Source organism: Megascapheus bottae, chromosome X, assembly GCF_031878675.1.
Source record: "Megascapheus bottae isolate mThoBot1 chromosome X, mThoBot2.hap1, whole genome shotgun sequence".
NCBI lineage: Eukaryota > Metazoa > Chordata > Mammalia > Rodentia > Geomyidae > Megascapheus > Megascapheus bottae.
In genome coordinates this window covers 29,504,976-29,513,994 of record NC_143547.1, presented here as the reverse complement: position 1 = coordinate 29,513,994, position 9,019 = coordinate 29,504,976, and positions in this window count along the sequence as shown.

Genomic DNA, 9,019 nt, shown 5'->3' with positions numbered 1-9,019 from the left:
CTTAAACACGTTTTAGATGAGATGTTCAGAATCCCATCCAGAAATTTTAGGTAAGGTTTCTGCAGGCACTGGATTACTACATGTAACATAATAGAAGCTCCTAAACAGCAAATTTTCTGGATTTCTATATGTAAAACACTAAGGAGACAATTTTGCATCTTCAATGTATAGTACAAAAGACAGTTTCAAAGGCCATTAACTCCCAAGATTGTGTGTTCTTGGGAGAATATAATCTGTATAATTAAAACCACTTAAATATGATTATAAAAAAGACAAGTGAGCTTTACTGCTTGCCACCATCTCTAAAATGGGAAGGAAAAAATAAAATGGGAAGAAAACTACATTGTTCAACTTTATTTAAATTCCTTTACAATAAGGAGTTTGAACAAGCACATATCATTGCTCTACTGTTCTGTGTTACTGATAAGATAAAATATTCCTTGTGGAGAATGCAATCCATTACCAGCTCAGAACTCTGCTTGGTGCACTCTGTGGTGTGTGGTGGCCCAGGCCCCCAAGATAAAAGCCCTGTAACAGCCAGAGTGAAGGGGGACCACTCTAGTGCCAGTTTTAGAGTTACTGATGTTTGGCTCTCTTTTCTTTTTTTTTGTGGATCCTGGGGCTTGAACTAGGCTTGGGCACTGTCCCTGAGCTCTTCAGCTTAAGACTACCACCCTACCCTTGAGCCAAGCCTCACTTTCGGTTTTCTAGAGGTTAATTGTTGATGAGTCTCAGGTCCTTTTGTGCCTTGGCTGGCTTTGAACCTTGATCCTCAGATCTCATCCTTCTGAGTAGCTAGGATTGCAGGCGTGAGCCACTGTGCCTAACTCTCTGTGTCCTTCCTCTGCTGACCCACAGAGATCTGTGTGTCCCATGATGAAAGAGAAACCCGAAGAGCTGGGTGATGGGATCAAATGACACTTCCTGTTATAGCCTGGAACCATAGCTTGTCAGGGAGAAGAGGGTTTTTCAGGAGGAAATGAAGCAGGGAACATAACTTTAGAGCTGTGATGAAGGAACCAAATGGCACTAGCAGCCCCATCAGCTAAACACCTACTGGGAGCCAAGGAAGAAAGCCATGTAGCCAGCAGAGTCCTCAGCATCCCATCTCAGCAGCATGAAGGGCTGCCAGTGACTGTTGATCCTGAGAGCACTGCGTCCATTGGCTGGTTCTGGCTACTCTGCCATCCACTGGCTGGTCCTGGCTGTGCTTCTATCGATTGGTTCTTCCTGGCTGCTTGTGAGCACTACCCACCAGACTGCTCACACCAGGGCTGGGCCCAGCCCAGGCCTTGGAACACCTGACTCTGCATGTGGAGTCTGGGCACTGGCACTTGTCTGAGTCCCTGAGGCTGAGACCTGCATCTACTGTGCTCACACATGCCTGCAGCAGTGACCAGTACAAGTAATCCCTGAGTCACAGTGAGCAGGGAATAAATGAGTGCTTGCTGTATGCATGTGCTGGATATAGACCATTCCTCAGAAGCTCAAAATAATTCTTCAAGGTAGATGAGGAAACGGAGGCACAAAAAACCCAAGGGAACATTACTTTGGCTAATCGGGGGCCTCTTTGCTGACACCAGCTGGGACAGGAGGGATGGTGGTTAGAGACCTTCAAGCCAGTGGCAAGGGGGCAGAGAATTGAGTGCCCCTTCTGCCTTTGCCCAGATGCATCCTCCAAGAGTCCCTGTGCATGGCTCCTGGCCAGGCCTCAGGAGGAATAGGCCTTAGTTGCCCATGGCATTAAGCAACTAGGATGGGTATGATTTACACTTCCTGTCCTATAGAGCTTGCTCTAAAGTCCATCAGCAACATGACAGCCTTTAACCGTGCTTTGGGAACAGGATGTTTGGGTAGAGGGAGGCTTCACGTTACAAAGTCCTATGAAATGTGAGACCCAGCTGAAACCAGCCCTCTCTTTACAGTGCACACCGTATGGTCACCCTATGAGTGATCTAGCTGGTGGAAGCCAGAAGCAGATCTGTTAGAGTAAAAAGAAAGAAGTTAGTGGGTCCAGGAGTATGGCCTAGTGGTAGAGTGCCTGCCTTGCAGGCACCAGGTCCTACGTTTAATTCCTCAGTACCACATACACAGAAAAAAACTGAAGTGGTGCTGTAATTCAAGGGGTAGAAATCTAGTCTTGAGAAAGCTCAAGGACAGTGCCCAGGCCCTGGCTTCAAGCGCCAGGACTGGTACAAAAAGAGAAAGAAGATACCGTGTATAAGTCTGGGCTTGATCATCCCTTCTGGGGTCCACAGCCTGTACCCACTGTTGCTTGAGTACTTCAGGCCCAATGTTTGGGCTCTTTCTTCCAAGTCCACAAAAAAGAAGCTCCAAGTAAGCTGTACAGCTCATTGGGCTCTGTGCATGTCTTTCTTCTCTTTCATCATCCAAGAACAGCTGGATGTTTTATCACAGGGCCTCAATTCCCATCCATGAGCCTTTGCATCAGCTTGTGCCCTATCCCCTATTTCGGGCTTCACCCACTTCCTTTTCTCATGTACAATTTCAAGCATCATATAATGCTATTCTTCCTTTTTTTCAGTTCCTTCAGAACAGGACTATGCTATAAAGATGTCATAAAAAAAGGTTGGGACAGGGCCAGGAGTTTGGCCTAGTGGTAGAGTGCTTGCCTAGCATGCACGAAGACCCGGGTTCAACTCCTCGGCACCACATACATAGAAAAAAGCCGGAAGTGGCGCTGAGGCTTAAGTGGTAGAGCTCTAGCCTTGAGAAAGACCAAGGACAGTGCTCAGGCCCTGAGCTCAAGCCCAGGACTGGCAAAAAAAAAAGGTTGGGACAGATTGGGACACCAACATAAACTGTGTGTCTCCTCTCCTTTCCTCTCCTTTCTATCCTTTCCTATTCCTTTGCTCCCACACTTTCTCACTCTCTTTATCTCCTTCCTTCCTTCCTTCCTTCCTTCCTTCCTTCCTTCCTTCCTTCCTTCCTTCACATTTCCTTCCATCCATCCATTCCTTCCTTCATTCTTTCTTGTGTTTAATTTCTTTCTCTGGCACTGGGGCTTAAAATCAGAAACCACGTGCAGTCTCTTACCTTCATATAAAGGACTGGGGATTTACCACTTGGGCAAAACTTATACTTCCTAATTTCTCTTCTTTTTTTTTGTTTGTAGAGAAAGTTCTCATGAATTTTCCTGCCTAGGCTTGTTTATAAACATTGAACGCCAATGTCAGCCCTCTAAGTAGGATTCCAAATTTGAAGCTATTTGCTATCCGCTTGCCTGCTTCATTTAATGCTTTTCTTCCAGCATGTTGAACATTCACTGCTCATTTGCCCACCTCTGAAGGGTGCTATGGCTGTTCCAGTTCACGAAAAGAGGAAAAATGGGATTAAAGGCAACTGTATGGGTGGCCTCATTTTATTCCTACATATCCTTAAATAGGTTTCTCTAAGACCCATTTAAAAAATATCTGAGACCCGCGATTTTCAACAGTATTTTAATTCTTTCTCTTCATCCCAGGGAACTCCTGATTGACCAATTTGGCCAGGAAGCGGAGTAGGGCCAGGGCTGTGTGAGTATCCTGGAAGTTCGGCCTGCCCTCTTGTTTTCCCCTGGTGTTTCTGGCTGGGACAGGGATAAGGGTCGCCACTCCATACATGGGCTTTAGGAAAATGTCATCTTTCCCTTCACATAGAGTCTTATGCTCTTGGGCATAATCAGGGTCAAGACAATCCATAAAAGTTTTCAAGAATGACTCTTTGGCCGCGAGCCCACTTGGGAGGCAGGAAGCCCAGATTGCAGGCCCTGGGGTAGACATTGAGGGCGACAGTGCACAAGGCCTGCAGGTGAAAGGGACAGAAGATGGGGCAGTCAGGGCCTCCTCATCCAGCCTCCCCCCCTTCAGTAGACTCCTGAAACCCTCACCAGCCCATCCAAGTGTGTCCCATCCATTTCTGCTTCTCCTCTGTGCTCCAAACTTACTTTACAGTTGTTGTTGCTCAGGACTTCGGTTCAGGCTCAGGGCTGAACATTTGGGAGACATATTCTCTATCACCTGAGCTATGACCTAACCTTGTTATGCTTTTAGGGATCTTTAGGTAGGTTCACACATGTTTAACCTAGGGCAGATTCAGACCAAGATCCTTCTGCCTGAACCTCCCATATGGCTGGAATGATAGGTGTCAACATTGTGCCTGGCCTTCCTTCTGCTCCTTAAAGCCAGAAGTGTCCTAAACCATTAGTTTGCAAAGTGTTCCCATCTCTCTTCACATCATAGCTCCCTCTTCTGCCTGAAGACATTTCTGTGTATGTTGACCTGTTACCCTTTCCAGTGTTATCGGTGGGCCCCAAGTGATCATGCATGCTAGAAAAGAGCCAGCCCTCCCCCATCTGCCTCCTCCATTGTCCCCATCTTCCTCAACCCTGCAGAAGCTCTGTCAGCTCTGTCCCTTCTTAAGACAATTGCCTTTAGTCTCTTAGTAGCCTCCTCCCCATTTCCTGGCTTCATCCTTTCTCTACCACCCACAGCTCTAGCCTGAGTATGTTCCAGAACTGTCAATGCGTCTAAGAACAAGCATTCCCTCTGAACGTGCCCTTCTTCCCCTGTCCTTGCCCATGGGATGCTTACCTGATTATGGGCTTAGACAAAAAGGGGCTCCAAAAAAACAAGAACCAGATGACATTGGAAGACTGGGCAGAAGATCCAGATGGCACTCGTGGCTTAGGTGAAGGCTGAAGCAAAAGAAGAGACAGAAGTCAAGCTATGTGTGTATAAGGCTGGTCCAGTGAGGTCAGAATGGGGACAGGGTGGGAGATACTTACCGGTGGCGCACATGTTTCCATGGATAAATGAAACAAGCACATGAAAATAGTGCCCACAGATAGGATGATCCCAATTGCGGTTATAAGAAAGATTACTTTGTAAGTAGCAGTACTTACTAGCAGATCTGTGATGAGAGAAAGGCAGGCAGGTTAGGAGTGAAAACTCATGTGCTCCCCTCCTCAATGGGACTAAGTCATTGTGTGTGTGTGTGTGTGTGTGTGTGTGTGTGTGTGTGTGTGTGTTAAATTGGCAATAATTCTTCTGAACATTCCTGGTTGGGCTAGCCTAGAAATATGTCCATTAGGGGCCGGGCATTTGGCCTAGTGGTAGAGTGCTTTCCTAGCATGCACGAAGACCTGGATTCCATTCCTCAGAGACACATACATAGAAAAAAAAGACAGAAGTGGTGCTGAGGCTCAAGTGGTAGAGCTCTAGCCTTGAGAAAGTCCAAGGACAGTGCTCAGACCCTGTGCTGAAGCCCAGGACTGGCAAAAAAGAAATATGTCCATCAGATCTCAGTTGTCTGCATTGCCAGGTTTATCGGTAAGAGCCATCAACAATCTTGAACTCAAGCCTGTCTGAAATCCCTGTGTTCTCCTCTAAAGACTGTGGCTCTGCCTAGTGTGTGTCTCTCTCTGTGCCTCCCTCATCTAAATGAGATTCTTGCCTCAACCCTCTGACAAAATTTTTCTGCCTCAGTATGAACCCCTTTCTTCCTTTCTCTGTCCACTTCTGTCTCTCACCCAGGCTAGCATCTGTCCTCCCTGTTCTCAATGCCTTTTCTCGCCTCCATCTCTACCTTCTCCCTGTCACAGTTACTCCCAGCTCACTATCTGAGCCTCACACTTGTTATTCTTCTCCACTTCCATCCTTTTTTTCTGTCCCTTGTTCCTTGGTTTTCATTTATGTACCCCAAAGTAATAAATCCCAAGCTGAGCACAAGGGTTGTATACTGGGCTACATAGTTTTAAACTCTGTGGTAGGTGTGAATGTGGTGGTGTGTGCATATAGCAAAGTTTGACCTATAGGCCTGAACACTCTTCCAAGGCTTTCTCAATCCAATCTGGTTCTGTGCCACCCCCCTACAGTTACACATTTTTGCCATATGATTGGAAATTTCTCCTGTCCAGTGTCACTTTTTCCCTTTTAACCTCTTTGAAGAGGTTCCATTTTTCTGTTTTCATATATAATTGACTTCAAACATGATTATTCTACTCCCATCAGCCTATCAGTTTTTGAGAGAGACTCTCCTTGCCCCACCCCCACTGAGGTCAGCACCATCATCGGCGTTGTGGCCGTGTTCAGCAGGACGATGAGGCCCACGAAGAGGCAGCACTCGAATGTGGGGTCCTTCACCTCCGGCATAATATCTGGGAGAGGGGAGAAGAGACATTGTATTCAGGATGTGACAGGAACTCAAGGAATAACACCCTAAACTGCCCTCACAGTGTCAGAAATCTGCACAGGAGACTTGCTTAAACTCACTCCTTGGCAACTGATGGGTCCAAGGTCTGGGAAGGAAGGAGTTCAGAGGCTCATTTCCCAGCTCCCAGTCCTGGATGTAGCTGTACTCACCAGAGAAGATAAGGGACCATAGGTGACCATGAGTATCTACATGATCGACATGGACCCATAGACATTGGCCACAGCCTACATCCTGTGCTAGGGGGGACTAAGGTGTACAGGTTGTGGACCTGTCCTGCTCAGAACCCTGGACCTGTCCCAGGCATTCAAATTGAGTTATATCCTCCAAACACCCTCCTCCTAGCCATTCAACTGTCCATAGTGGGATGCTGTATGACTAGCCAAGCCCCCTTTTCTGATGTTGCCCATTCTGTCATCTCACAACCATTCTGTCCACCCTGCCTTTTCCTTTAGGCTGTTTTCGTGTTTGCTCCATCACACACCTATTCCTCCACTCCTGTATCCCTGCCTCCCTTCCCTGTAAACACATCCTCCCCAGCCATCTGACCATGTCTGTCCCCCAGCCTTATCCATTCTTATCTAGGCTCCACCCATCCCTCTTATTTCCACAATTCTCTTGGCTACTATGGGTTAAAATAGTAGGCAAACTCACTCAGGCAACATAGTTGCTCTTTCTTTTCTGAGGGTTTCTGACCGTGTGAAATTCCTTGTTAGTCAGAATCCCACCAGCAGTTAAAATTCCAAGGCTGCTATGGGAACCATTAGACACAATAAGTGCCCCTGCCCCTCCCAGCAGGCCCATCACATAGGCCCCCTGGCCGTCCACTCACTGCCTGAGTTCCATGTAGACGTGCAGGTCCTCAGAGTGGCACACACGGCCAAAGTAATAATGGGTACTGTGTAAGGCACTTGTGTAGAAATAGAACTAGTTCATGGGGTTTGGTGGTGGTTCATTTGGAGAAATTCTTCCTCCCTCAGCCCCTCTTTCATCCTGCATATGTGACACCTGTTATCCCTAGTGAGTCTGGGCATGTTTGGAGATCCTACTCTCCTGCCTCCCTATTGTGAGTCGCTTGTGAATAACTGGACCTCATAGGTGCTGTTGTTCCCCTGGGATAAAGACAGAAGCACCTTTGCTTTTCAGTGCTGCATCCTTGGGACTCATAATACAAGTGAGCCTGTGCGTGTATGAGAGAGAGAGAGAGAGAGAGAGAGAGAGAGAGAGAGAGAGAGAGAGAGAGAGAGAGAGAGAGAGAGAGAGAGAGAGAGAGAGAGAGAGAGAGAGAGAGAGAGAGACAGAGACAGAGAGAGACAGAGACAGAGAGACAGACAGAGAGAGACAGACAGAGAGAGACAGACAGAGAGAGAGACAGAGACAGAGAGAGAGACAGAGAGAGAGGGGGGGGAGGGAGGGAGAGAGAAACTGCTACTTGCATTTGAACCAAGGTCCTAGGGTATGTCTCATAGCATTTTCACTCGAAGCTAATGATATAACTGAAAAAGGATACTGTGCCCTGTAACAATGTCTTGTCCTCCCCACTATTCTGGATCCTTGATCATTGATGGGGGCTTTCCCAAATGTTTAAGAGGTAATACAGGCCATTCTGTGAATTTCATATGCATCTTGTTGTGTAGCCCTCGGAGAGCTGTCCTCCAGAGAATATGCGGATGGTTTGTTTTGTTCATCCCTGATGTTTCCCCTTGATGGTTTGCTTTGCTTTGGTAAACATGCTTTTATTAGATTTGATCTCCCACCTCACCATGTATTTTTTTATCTTTAAAAGTTTAGTGAAAGCTATCTTCTAGGCTGCAGGAGTTCACCTGTAGTTGTTGGCTTTCTAAGAAACACTCCCAGTTTGAACATTCAATATGTGGCTCTTCTGTATCTAGCAATCAAATTGCCGTAAGACATAACACTTGAGTAAGAGATGCACTTGGCTTTTTTCAGGTTAGAATCTGAGGACTTTCCTACTTTGTCTTACTTTGAACTGGGTTCTTTAGGCCATTAAAGGGAAAAGGGGCAGTGTCCAGCAGCTCAAGCCTCTGGTCAGCACCTTGGCCTTTATTTCTGGCACCAGTAAGGGTAATAGAAAACATAAAATGAGATATTCTTAGTTTGTAGATATTTTCAGAATCATAGCAATTATTTAACAGTATTCACACAGATAAAACCAAGTTTTCATTGAGGGGTATGGCTCATTCCTGCCATTATAGCCACTCAGGAGGCTTTGATGTGAATGCAGATTGTACTTGAAAGCTAGCATAGTCAGAAAAGATTTTGAGACTCTTTTGTTTTTTTGGTCATGAGGCTTAAACTCAGCCTGGGTGCCGTCCCTGAGCTCTTCAGCTCAAAGATACTGCCCTATACCTTGGCCTGGGAGTTGTCCCTGAGCTCTTCAGCCCAAGGCTATTACCCTACCCTAGAGCCAAGCCCCACTTCCCTTTTTCTAGAGGTTAATTGGAGATAAGAGTCTCTGGTTCTTTTGTGCTCAGGCTGGCTTTGAACCTTGATCTTCTGATCTCAGCCTCCTGAGTAGCTAGGATTATAGGCGTTAGCCACTTATTCACTTCTCTACAAAAGTTTGACATTAACCTGTAACTGAAGTGGTAGAGCACTCATTTTGAGCAAAAATAAAGTCAAAGATAGAGCCCAGGGACGAGGAGCATGGCCTAATGTTAGTGTGTTTGCCTAGCATAGAAAGGAATGCTGAAATTGTAAACATTTAAATATAAGTATGTCAAACTATAGAGCTGTAGTAAGACTAGTGCATTAGGAAACAGACACAGCAGCACATCTGGAGTCCCAG